Source organism: Emydura macquarii, unplaced genomic scaffold, assembly GCF_026122565.2.
Source record: "Emydura macquarii macquarii isolate MOO-44397 ecotype Brisbane River unplaced genomic scaffold, CSIRO-AGI_Emac_v2 contig_2369, whole genome shotgun sequence".
NCBI classification, from domain to species: domain Eukaryota; kingdom Metazoa; phylum Chordata; order Testudines; family Chelidae; genus Emydura; species Emydura macquarii.
Genome location: NW_027132506.1, coordinates 1,039,462 through 1,051,445, shown reverse-complemented (window position 1 = coordinate 1,051,445; position 11,984 = coordinate 1,039,462). Strand labels below are relative to the sequence as shown.

The window sequence follows — 11,984 nt, the reverse complement described above, 5'->3', positions numbered from 1 at the left end:
TCTCTTCCTTGTATTTGTTAATGGGTGGCTGTTTAATAAATTGTATTTGCTTTGAACCATCTGCATCGATCAGTGGGTCAGGGACGTGCCCAGTGCGGAGAGAGCCCCCCGGAGTGGGGACACCCAAGCCCCTCTCCTAAGTGACCACGACAAGGTTGGGGGTCGAGCCCCCAGGCATCTGCGGCCCAGCGTTGTTGGGCTTACAGAGACTCTGCCACACAGGAGAGCGGGAGGGGAGTCCTCACGGGCAGGCAGGCCTCTGGATCAAGGGAGGGGGAGCGAGGACTCAGCTCCTTTTGCTAACCAACTCCACCAGGGTGATGTATGAGCTAGGAAAGTTCCCCACAATAGTGGGACCATTCTCCCACTAACATATGCTCCCACAGACCTGCACAAACACTTCTTCACACCTATTGACGTGGCTTTTTCAGGCTCTTTCAGGTCTTGGCTGGTGGAAGAAGCTCAAGGGGACCAGATCTCATGTTAGCTTGGCCCCATGATATATGGCTCCCCAAAGCCAAAAGGAAGGAACATGGAACACACCAAAACAGATTTACATCCTAGGACACACAGCTTCATCTTGACGCTGTGCTGGCAGTCCCCATGGCACTTGATTGCATAGTCCTAATGCTGGCTGTTGTTCCTGGAGATCCCTGATTTGAAGTCATGTGGGGAACAGAAGGTTAATTGCTGCTCATCTTTGAATGTTGCAGCCCGCACTACACTGCAAGGCCTGGGGTATCGTGCAAACTTTGCTCTGCAGACACGCCAGCCCTGACACCATCTCTTTGCCCCACATGGCCACGGAAAGCTACAGAAGAGAACATCACTGTTCATCGTCTGCCATGTAGCCACTCTGACAGGGTGAGAATGAGAGACCAATTTCCAATCCTGCGGGCAGAATGAGTCGCTCCAGCAAGCTGTCAGCACCCGGTACACACTCTTGTCAGAGAACAAATCCCCTGGCAGCCCATTAGAAGCAGCTCCAGGCTGGCTGCAGGATATCTTGACAGGAGGCCAGACAACAGAGTGAACAAACACAGATATTCTGTTAAGAAGGTGTACGTGGGCGGAATGAAATCTGGGATCTATTACTCTGTTAGAGGCCATTTGATGAATACTTACAGAGCTGCCTATTGGGAAGAGCAGAGCAGGGAAAACACTTCCTCTCAAGCATTTCTCCTGCCTCCGTGGCCTGAAAATCACATGCATCATCCTCTTTCTCTCAGCACCAAGTCTGGGCTTCTCGTTAGCGTAAGTGGGTCACACATTTCTCTCCTGTTATTCTAGGCACATAGTGGGGTCTAGCCAGCCCTCAGTGGTGTTCACTGCCTTTATAATAATACAAGCCATCCCAAGTCCCGCTCCCCTTCCACCATGCTGATCCTGCCAGAGATATGGGCCCCTTAGCACAACTTCTTGGGTTGTGTGCCAGGGCTCTTTCTGTGCTGGCCAAAAGGGTCTGTAACTCACCCCTGCTGCTCCACCGATGGTAGATATTATGGTGCATATGGGGATCAGTTTGTGGGTGGGGTCACGTGACACTGTGATGATGATGTTGCCTAGCCCTGCCCACAATATAGCTCACACACCTGGGGTGAATTAGGGATCCTGTCTTTTCCAGTGTGGAGAAGGCCTCGGAGGAGAGAGTGTGTGTGGAAAGCACGGGGCTGGCTGCGTTTGTGGGAGCATCTGCTGCCAATCTGAGCCATGCAGAAGCAGTAAGATTGGCATCCAAAGACACCCTGGCCTCTGACATACGAGTACGGGGCAATGCTGGCACTTTGTCACTGCGGGGAGGGCCTTAGTGGGTTGAGCACATGGTTGGGAACTAGGAATTCCTCTGCAGCTGACTCCCTTCGAGACCTTGGGCTAGACACTTGACTGCTCTTTGCCCCAGTTTTCCCCTTGGTAAAACAGGAATAACTACCCATCTGACAGGGTGGGGATAGCCATTACGTGCACAGCAATTTAGAAATAGAAAGAGACCCAGGCTGTGCTGCATTTAGAATCATCTCCTCCTTGCCTCCCCCAGGAGCATTTAGATCAGCCATTTACCTGGATAAGGATCAGCTGGATCCAGTGGGCTGGTTTGGGCCCAGCTTTTATTACTCTGTGGGGTACAAGGAGGCAGTGAAAATAAGGCTGGGTGACTATTTGTTTTACAGCACTGTGGTCTCAAGCGCAAATGATTAGGATCACCAACACTGTCCTAGACGTGGCTGCAGAGTTCCTGCTGATGGAAACCAGGAATAACGCGTGTTGTAGAAGAGGTGAAATAGCAGCCAAGAAAAAGCATTTGCTTTTCCTTTAAGGAAAATAAGTGGCTGGTAAGTACCATAGTGGCTCCAAAAATATCCCTCCTGCTCTCATTCTCAGTTTCATTGTAAGTTATTTAATGACAACAAGTCCCTGTTTGGCTTTTCCCTGACTGGGAAGATAATGTAGTAGATAATGTAGAAGAACATTATAGTATAGAACTTGTATAACAGGCCAGGTATGAGATCTGAGGCCTAAGCGAAAGCAGCAGGCAGGCCCAAACAGTTGTCAAGTAAAGAGAGAGAATTGGTTGGTGCACTCTGCTGGCGTCCACAAAGAAAGGATCTTATCTGAGCTTTGCTTGTCCTCATTGGGATATCATGGGGTGGGCACAAAGAAAGAACTTTAAAAATTAACTGGACACTAAAACATATTAGTGTCACAGCCCTAGTTCTTTTCTTGTTAGATTTTTCTTGTGAAAGAAGCAGCAGAAAACCAGAAGGGAAAGTGTATATTTAGTATATTTAGTGTTTAATCTCAAGAATATCAGAAACCACAGCTTGCTAGGTGGTAGGATTGGGCCATCAGAGTTAATTTAACCAATCCACAGATTTTTATCAGGCCATCAGCAGTAATTTAGTTGATCAGCATACTGTGGCTGCTAATTTACTATCAAATTGTTTGACTTTAATTGAAGTCAGAGATAGGGATGAGCTGTACAATTCAGATTGGGATTTCAAACCCCACAAAGTTCAGGGCTATTTAGATACCAGCTTTTGGTTCATACTAGTCTCTTGGTAAAATGTTTTAAATCTGCCTTGGGCTTTTTTTTATAGTTTAAATAGACTTGTATTATTTGGTTATGATAACTCAGCAGCAAAGAATAGTCCTTTGATCACATCGTGGATATGCAACACAATCTCTTTTCTAACTGGCTGTGAGATTTTCGCTGCTGGTATCTATTGATACATACACCTTATATGGAAGCCACTGCCATTGATGTGATAACCTGCATTTATCATTCAGCTTTGGCCATCTCACCTGTCCCTTGCTGGAGCTGTTTCTAATATTCCAAACCTTTGAGCAGCTTCAAACAGCCTTCAAATAAATGGTCACAAAAACGTTTTCTTTCTTTCTTTCCTTTTCTTTTCTTTCAAAATGTGAGATTTTGCTGTTTAAATTGTAGTGTGCTAAGGAACAGGATGGGTGATTTTCAGATCAGTGATTGCGTAAGGTCAAATAATTTGTGAAACACCCGGTCTAGAAATGTATGTTAAAATATATAGCCGGGGAGAGCTGGGGAATCCTGAGATTTGTTACTAGTCAATGAAAGGCTCTGACTCTATATGAAAGTCAGGATAGCGCCTCAGTTGCAAGGAATGATATGAGGTACTACAGAAAGTCAATGCTATGTACTGGCTCTGCTGACCATTTTATAAGACTTAACCCTCATTTATCCTTTTTTGTGGGGAGGAGGCATAGCAAAAGGAGAAGGACCCAGTGGATAATTATCCAGGGTGATCTTACTGACATTTGAACTAAAAGGGGAATTTGATTTAAAGAGCTTGGATAAATGGAGCTGTATTGCCTAAGTAATTATAGGTCAATTAGAAAGCCAATGCAAAGCAGTGCAGTAACTGCCTAGCTTTCTGTGCTCAAAGGCCCTATGTCCTGCAGTCTGTCCTTTCAGCCAAGCCTAGCTGGAAGTGGCTTGTTGCAGAGTCCTTTAATGTAATCCCTGAGGTAGCTAGAGGGGTTAGTGCACAGGTTTGTAAGGCATTCCCTTCCCGAGGTGGGAATTGAGCACATACTGCCTCCACAGTGCTCCTGGCTGTTCTTTTATTTTTTGTATTATCATAGTGCTGAGGAGCCCCAGTCATGGGCAAGGGCCCACTGTTCTAGGTGCTGTACAAAAACAGACCAAAAAGGTGGCCCCATCTCCAAAGAGGCTTCCAGTCTAAGCAGCATGGGAGTGAGGGGGCTATCTTGAACCAGGATCTCTGACTCAGTGTACTGATGTGTTATGTTACTGCTAGAATGTTTGGTCTCCCTCACTATTTCACAGCATGGCTTGGCGCCGATCCTGTTTAAATGACATCCCTGCTTTATTCTCTGTCCATGACTCCAGAGCAAATGTGCAGTTTCCAGCTAAAACTGATGGTTTTATTCACCTAACTGCTAGTGCCACAATGGATCTAAATCAGGTATTTTCTTTCAGTGCATCAGTCCCAGAGCTGGCTGTGAAAATTTTCTGCCAAAATGTTTTGGGCTTTTTGATGGAAAATGGCTTTTTGACTGATCGTTTTGTTTTGTCTTCAGTTTTCATCAACAACATTCAGGTCTTCATTTAAAAAAAACAAAACAAAAAAACCAACAAATGGCAAAACAAAAAACCAAGGATTTTTTTCCCCAGCTACTGGAACTGAAATAGTTTGTTTAGGGCTGCCAGAAACGGAATATTTTTCAGTGGCTGGGAACTGAAAATTTTTTGATTTTCAGGCTTTCAATTAAAACACAAAAAATTTCAAAGAAAAAAATTTGGTAAAAATGAAAACCATTTTATTTTTGTCACCTCCCTTCCCTCCAAGAAAAAAATATAATTTCCTGACCAGCTCTAAAATAATCCCCATTAATGCTCATTCTGCAGGCCAAACACTGCACTTGGTGACCCCCCTGTAACCAAATTTCAGCCCTTGCGGACCCCATGTAGTTCTGTCACCCTCAGTGGGTGTGCACAGGTGTATCTGATCAGAATTTAGTCACCAATTCGGTGATGATGCATGAGCAGTACTAAATTCCAGTTCCCTCCCCCATCAGAGCTGGCTGGCTTTGGAGGGTAACAGGCATTTAAAAAAACAACAACAACAAAAAACCTTACTTTTTGTTGCTAAAGGGACCAAATATGACTCTGACTATACATCTGATGAGCAAGAAATGGCTATTTTTACTCAGTTGCTTTTCAAGACAGAACTGCACTTGGAAGTAGGGTAACTAGATAGCAAGTGTGAAAAATCAGGATGGGGTGGAGGGTAATAGGTACCTATATAAGAAAAAGCCCTGAATATCGGGACTGTCTCTATAAAATCGGGACCTCTGGTCACTCTACTTGGAAGTAACAAAGAGGGTTGGATGATCAAGAAAGGAAACCCAAAGAAGTATTTTCATTGAGAACATGGCAGCAAATCCGGGAGGAAGTCTCACGGTTGTCTGTTCAATGCAAAAATTATGTTAGTGTCACTTTATGGATGCATGGCCACATCACACAAAGACAGGAAAGGGTAGGTTACCAAAAGCTGGATCCTGGGTGCTTTTATTGACTACACCTTGTGACTAATTAAGTTACACAGCTAACAAAGAACCAGGACTAGGAAACAGGACATTCTCTCTGTGCAATGTGCCTGAGTTAATGTTGCCATTGAAACATTATCATATGAATCTCCTGACTGTGACTTTTTAAGTGCAAGCTTCACGCTGTGGCAATGCAGAGTTTTGTATGTAATTTCCTTGGGTTAGATTGCCCCCTTTCTTCCCTTCACCCAACAGAAAGAACAGGAAGTTTGGCCCATGACCCAAGGATGTCATGGGATCTATCAGAAGCCTTTTCCCACCAAGCTCCCATCTGTGCCCTGCCGCTGTTCTCTTCATAGCTATAAGTACAGTTGTTTGTTTGACCCAAACATCTAAAAATTCATCTATTAAAGCTGAGAGAGAATTGGAATTGCTGTCCAGTGGAAAGTTCTGATAGTTTGACATTGGTTTCTATCCCAGATTATAGGGATGAAAAATCAAAATACCAATTTTTTTCAGTCAAAACCATTTTGACATTCCTGAATTGAAATATTTCATTTTGGATTGGTTCAACATTGAACTGTATCTGAGCAACCAGGTTGCCTCCTGAGAGTTGTATGTTGGAATGCCTCTGTTAGCCTTTGTGCCGGGCTCCCCAGTTGGACTACATTTCCCATGATGCATCATTATCACAGGACGCTCATGATGCTGTGCTTCAGCTAGAGGGGGAATCGTGGTGCATCATGGGCACCCGAATTACAATTCTCCTGAGGCACTGTGGCCGCTCAGGGGGACCCAGCACATAATATTAAATTGACCCAAAATGAAACCGTTTGGTTTCACAAAGTGATATGTTTCAATTTGGGGTGACCTGTCACAAAACTGCTCATTTTGATTGTCCTGATTGCAAATTGTAAAATTTTGGCAAAATCGAAGTTTTCCCATGCAAGACTTTGCAGAAAACACATTTTTTCCATTGAAAAACATTTTTGCCACAGATTCACAAGTAGCTCATCTGTCTAATCAGTTTTGTACCGGCACCTATCCCTGTAGCATCTGAATGCCTCCTAGATCAGTCAACAGGGCGTGCATTTTATTCTTATTACAGCAGAAAGTAAACGGCCCTGACAGAGGTCAAGGCTTCATTGCAGAAATGACACCGAACCAGTCCCTGCCCCTGGCTGTAGTAATCTAGGATTTAGATCATATTCAGTAGGTAGATGTGAATGTGGGGGAGGACAGAGTGACTGCAGAACCTGGTGCTGTCTGATTCCTGTTGTAATCAGAGTGGTCCTGATAGTCACAGTTGGTCCCCAGCCTGAACAACACATTCAGAGCAAAGGCTGGTTTTCAGAAGGGATTTAAATGAGGCTGGGGGTGGTGGGTGAATCTGGATGGGAATTCTTCCAAAGCGTAAGGGGCTGCAAGGCCAGGACTTAGTTGATTCATGAGGCAGAAGAGAACTCGGCTGGCTGGCCCCTTCCCAGCTGTGCCGTGCCGCAAGACTAACAGGAGTACGCATGTCTAGACCACAGCTAGAAGCGAGCTTCCCAGCCTGTGCCTGCGGGGCTCCAGCTAGTGTGCTAAAAATAGCAGTGTGGACACTGAGGCTCTGGCTCTGATGCCTAGGTGGGCTTGAGAGCTGCAGCTGACTTGTCCACACTATTTTTAGCACCCTACCTCGAGCCCTGTAATGTGGGCTGGGGGATGCACAGTACCCTCTGCGGCTAGCACAGAGCCCCTCTGACCCTGACACATACGGGCCATGGATCCACTGAGGAGGAAGATAACACAGCAACCTTTTCTAGCTTTGGCGGCCCTGTGAGTTGCTTGTAATGAATGCAGCCTGTCTCGAAGCTGCTTGCTGCCGCGAGAAACTGGGGACGAGGCCCAGCAGTCTAATTTCAAGCCAACCGGCTGCACCTTTGATGTCTGTGGAAATGATGCCCTGGCTCAGGCTCTTGAAAGAGAGAAAGAAGCCACTGGTTAGAGAAGAAAACGTTTTTCTTTTTCTCCACGGAGCTCACTATAGAAATGGAGCAGGACAACCAGATGTTTAAAAGAGCGGGAGGGAAAAAGCCTGGCCTCACCAGCTTCTCTTTCGAGAGGTGCCTCCATCCAAGCCGCGTCCATTTCAAAGAGGCATCAAAGAGTTAGCATCTCGGGTGCAGGTGGAAGGGGCTGTATGTGGTCGGGCTTACAGCAGACTTTAGATCTGAAGGGGCCTGAAGCCCAGGCATTTTACACACACACAGTAGTGCTCAACACTGTTTTTCCAGAACCTGCAGACACTTAGCCAATCACACTGGGGATGAAAAGCAGTTGGGCACCCAGTTCCAGTATGTGTGTGCTGGAGACACGGCATGTGACCCTCCTGGGAGGCGAAGCAGGCTGTCTGGATGGGAGAGAGGGAATCACCTCTTTTGACTGGAGGCTGGGACTAGTTGGAGGCAGAAGCAAAATTCCTTGGGGCCCTGCAGAGTGTTGCAGCCCATGGGGTGGGGTAGTCTCCCCTTTTGGCAGCAGGGCAGGACCGGGGGCCAAGTCACTGTCCGACATCCCCTCTGGCAGTGGGAGTAGAAGGGGGAACTCGCTCTCTGGACTCCTTCTCTAGCAGCAGGAGAGGAGGGAGGGACTGAGGACTGGATTCCCACCCCACGGCAGCTCGGCCCACTATGCCCCATGGTGGGGGGCGGCTGCTAGTCTGGAGATGGAATGTCTGTTCTCTGGTTTGAATTTGAAATCCCATAGCTCTTCCCAGGGGTTAGAAATGAGGACAGCCTGGGTCTGGGAGACCTGCCTGGCCCGGTAACACGAAGTTCTGAGCTCTGCTGGGAGCTGGCCCTCGGAACGTTTATCCTGAGAGACAGGAAGGCTCTGAAACTGTCTGACTTGACCCTCTTCTTTGTCCTTCCTACGCGCTGTCTGGCACACCCGGTCCTTCCCGGCATGGTCCCCAACGCCGCCCCTAGGGATGGGGGCTCTGTGATATCCCATTCCGCTCCCACTGCCACCTCTGCTGCTGCCCTTCCTAGGCCAGCCTTGCTGGTGGGAAGCCCTGTGTGGTAAGGATTTGGGGCAGCCAACCTCCTCCCTATTCCACCTGCTTTACTACTTCCCTGCTGCCTGTGGGAGCCATCTGGAGCAGCACCCTGCCACGGTAGGGCCTGAGGCTGTCCTTGAAGCAGCCTCTGCTGGCACCTACCCTTTCTGATCTCAGGAATGTCCTCTTTACTCTTTGACTGGATGCCCGCTCTGTGGCAGCTCCTCTCTTTCCCAGTGCTCCCGTTGCTTCATCCTCCCTCTTTGTCACATGCCCTTTCCTGGAGTCAGGATTCCAGCAATCCTGGGCCCTGGTGTGTGGCCATGGCACTAGGGCAGTTCTGGTCCCAGCTCCAGCCTGGCTGAGCCACAGCAGGCGAGTGGCAGGATTCCAGGAATTTGCAGAGCTCCAGCCTACTGCCCTCGGGCAGGATGGCGGTAGCACCACGGAGAAGGTGGCAGTCAGCTTCTAGTTCTAGCCATGCCAGCCTGCATCCTCCAGCCAGCCAGGCTTGTACCTGGACAGAAGCGATTGCTGTGTTATGAAGCCGATGGTAGCCAGATAGGGTCCTGTTGTGTCCTTTGCCCTTTACACAGCAAACGTAATATGAAGGAAACACACAGGCATGGCGGGGGACGGGGTGTCCAGATAACTCTGTTACTGAATAGACGCAACATGCCAGACCTATGTACTGCTGCCCTGACTGAGACACAATGTGGTGACTACCACGAGAGATCTCACAAACTAGTTAAAGGGATATCACCCTATTCCTATATACTCTCAGCTTGGTTTCACTGGGGAGGACAGGGATGGGGACAGGGGATCTGTCAGTGATATTGACTAGCATCCCGCTGGTGGGGGGACAGGATCGGCTCCCCGGGATTTGCGATGCTTCATGGCTTGACTTTGAAAAGCGACCTCGTGTAGAAAGCATGATGTGATCAGCGCTGTTCTGTGTTTTACAGCACTCCAGAGTTAGCTGGGTGCCTGGTAGCACAGACTAACCCACGGGCCCTGCCCCGAGGCTGTGGGTATTGTCTCAGTAACTCCACAGCAACTCAGTTGGCTCCACCGATCAGTAATCGGACGCTTGTTTGCATTGCTTAGGGTTTGATGGGAAAGAGCCTTTCCTGCAGGGTCAGGTACAATAACAGCTGGTGCACAGAGAGCGTGCTCAAGGGCTATGTGAGCCGAGGCCAGGTCACGTCTCCCTCCCTTCAAGTGGGTCAGCAGAGTGCACCCAGCTGGGGAAGAACACGCAGTGAATCTTTGAAGAGGTGTGACAGCTGCTGTGCCCTGAGAGGCTTTGCGTTTGCCTTCAGGAGCTCCTGCAGGGCCTCTCTGGAGGCAACAGAGGCCTGATCCTCTGCTGCCCTGCACCCTGTGTGGTCGCGTACACCAGAGCAAGGTGGCTATAAAGCTCTGGCTACGCTGAAATGGAAGGTTACGCACCCTCTCTGCACCAGCGAAAATGACTGCGCGAGGTAAAGGGCAATAAGGAATCCTGTAGCTTTCAACCTCCGCCCTTGAGGTATCTGGCCCACAACCTGGGATCTGCAAATCGAACTGGCTTGCTTCTAGCTCAGACTAAATGTTGTGGCAGTCAGATTTTGCCCTGAAAGCACCAGGCTGGGTTTGCACGGATGTAGCTCGGCTTGTTGATGTGTGAGCCAAAAACAAGCCAGGCTGGCTCTCCAATCCTAGGCTGAGTTTGTGGCACCCTGTGATGCTGTTTGAACGGTTCCTTTTCTGGATGGAAACTCATTTCAAGAGCCAGATCTCCAACTGCTGTACTTTGGTGTAGCTCCATTGAAGTCAGTGCCCGGTTACACTAGCTGGGCATCTAACCACAGGTTTCAATAGGCAGGCTTTGATGCGTACAAGGCAGAGAATAGCATCTGCAGTGACTCTAGTTAGAGCAAAGTATCAATCCCCAGGCTTCAGGGCATAAGGGGGTCAGCCGCTGAGGTCAGTGAGTAACTCCCTCGCCCCCCACCCTGGTATAATATTGCAAGATGAATTACTTTACCGGGGCATTCTGCCCTGCTCTGTAGCATCTGGCATCAGCAGGACACCAGACTAGATGGCCCACTGCTCTGTTCCAGTTAGCTACATTTCCTGTTCTTACATAGACTGTAATGTCATTCCATATCCTTTTAAAGAACAGTCACTCTGCACTCAGGGGCAAATCCTGCCTCTGCCACCACAGCCCCTTGCTGTGGAAGCAGTTTGCATGGAGCAGGGGCAGAATTTGGGGGAGCAGTCCAGGGGTGCCCATCCCCAGGCAGCATGGAGCCTGGCACACGCTGTAGTGGATCTTGCATGGCAGGGAACGGGTGGAGGCAGGGCGCTGGAGGACAGATGGGTCTGGGGGATCCGGCGCTATGTGGAGTCTCTGGTTCTGTGCTAGCTGAGGGGTTGTGTAGGCTACTCCAGGTCTTAAGCGGCAGTAGCCTCCAAAGAACGGCTCTGTAGCCACTGCATGGATTGTGGTGGGGCACTGCTGCCTGCCTCAGTCTCCCATGCATCAACCCCATGCCTCCCTGAGCCGCTCTGGCTGGTTCTTGGTCATAGGAGTTGCCTCTTGGTGCCTGCCTTCTTCCCCTGCCCTCAGGAATGGCTTGGGTTAGCTGAAGTTTAACGATTTATGGCTAATTGGTGCCTGACATCATTCCATCCTGACACTGATTTTCTGCACAGTGCATGATGATCAGCTGATGAAGTTGGGAGGTTAAAGATTAAAGGAAACAAGCTGACTTGTTGCTCAATGGCTAAGATACTTGATGGGGGTCGGGAGACCAACCTTCTATACCTCATCTGTAAAATGAGAAGAATAATACTCCTCCTCATTTGTAAAGCAATTTGAGACCTATGCACGAAATGCACCATAGAAGAGAGACATATTTATGTATTATGTAGTTGCCTCTCTAGTGTTGCAATTGTCTTCTAGCCAAAAGGCCTATTTTAGCCCCACTATAACTTTGGCTTAGAAAATGGGTTTGATCTGAAAATTGCCAGGTTTACTCTGCAGGCAGGAGAGAGCGGTTTTGTAGAGTTTGAGAAAAATCCATCAAACTGTGTGTGAGTTACAGGTCATGTCAAAATGACGCTGATTTGAAATTTGGACTTCTCCTATTTGCCCTCCTTCCCAAAAAAGTTTGGCTTCTGCCCTTTCTGTGTAGCTAAGTGTCCTGGAAATCTCACCTGCTGGCTATATTAGAAGAGAACAGGTTGTAGTTAATTTCTGTACTGGATGATTTGGGGTTCTTGCCCATTTTTTTTTTTTTCAATTTGCACAGGTGTAATGGCTACCAAAGAAGCAGAGCAGGAGAGGCTGAGACCCGCCATATATATGACCATGTTGCCCTCTATTTGCTGTGTGCAGCTCAGAAAG

The 11,984-nt window shown here is 48.2% G+C and overlaps 1 long non-coding RNA gene across 1 annotated transcript; it reads left to right on the top strand.

Moving 5' to 3' along the window:
- Positions 1–225: 225 nt before the first annotated feature.
- On the top strand, positions 226–2,215 carry LOC137161744 (uncharacterized). Its single transcript, XR_010922164.1, has 2 exons — positions 226–1,763; positions 2,169–2,215. It is a non-coding gene; the product is annotated as an uncharacterized lncRNA (long non-coding RNA).
- Positions 2,216–11,984: the final 9,769 nt, after the last annotated feature.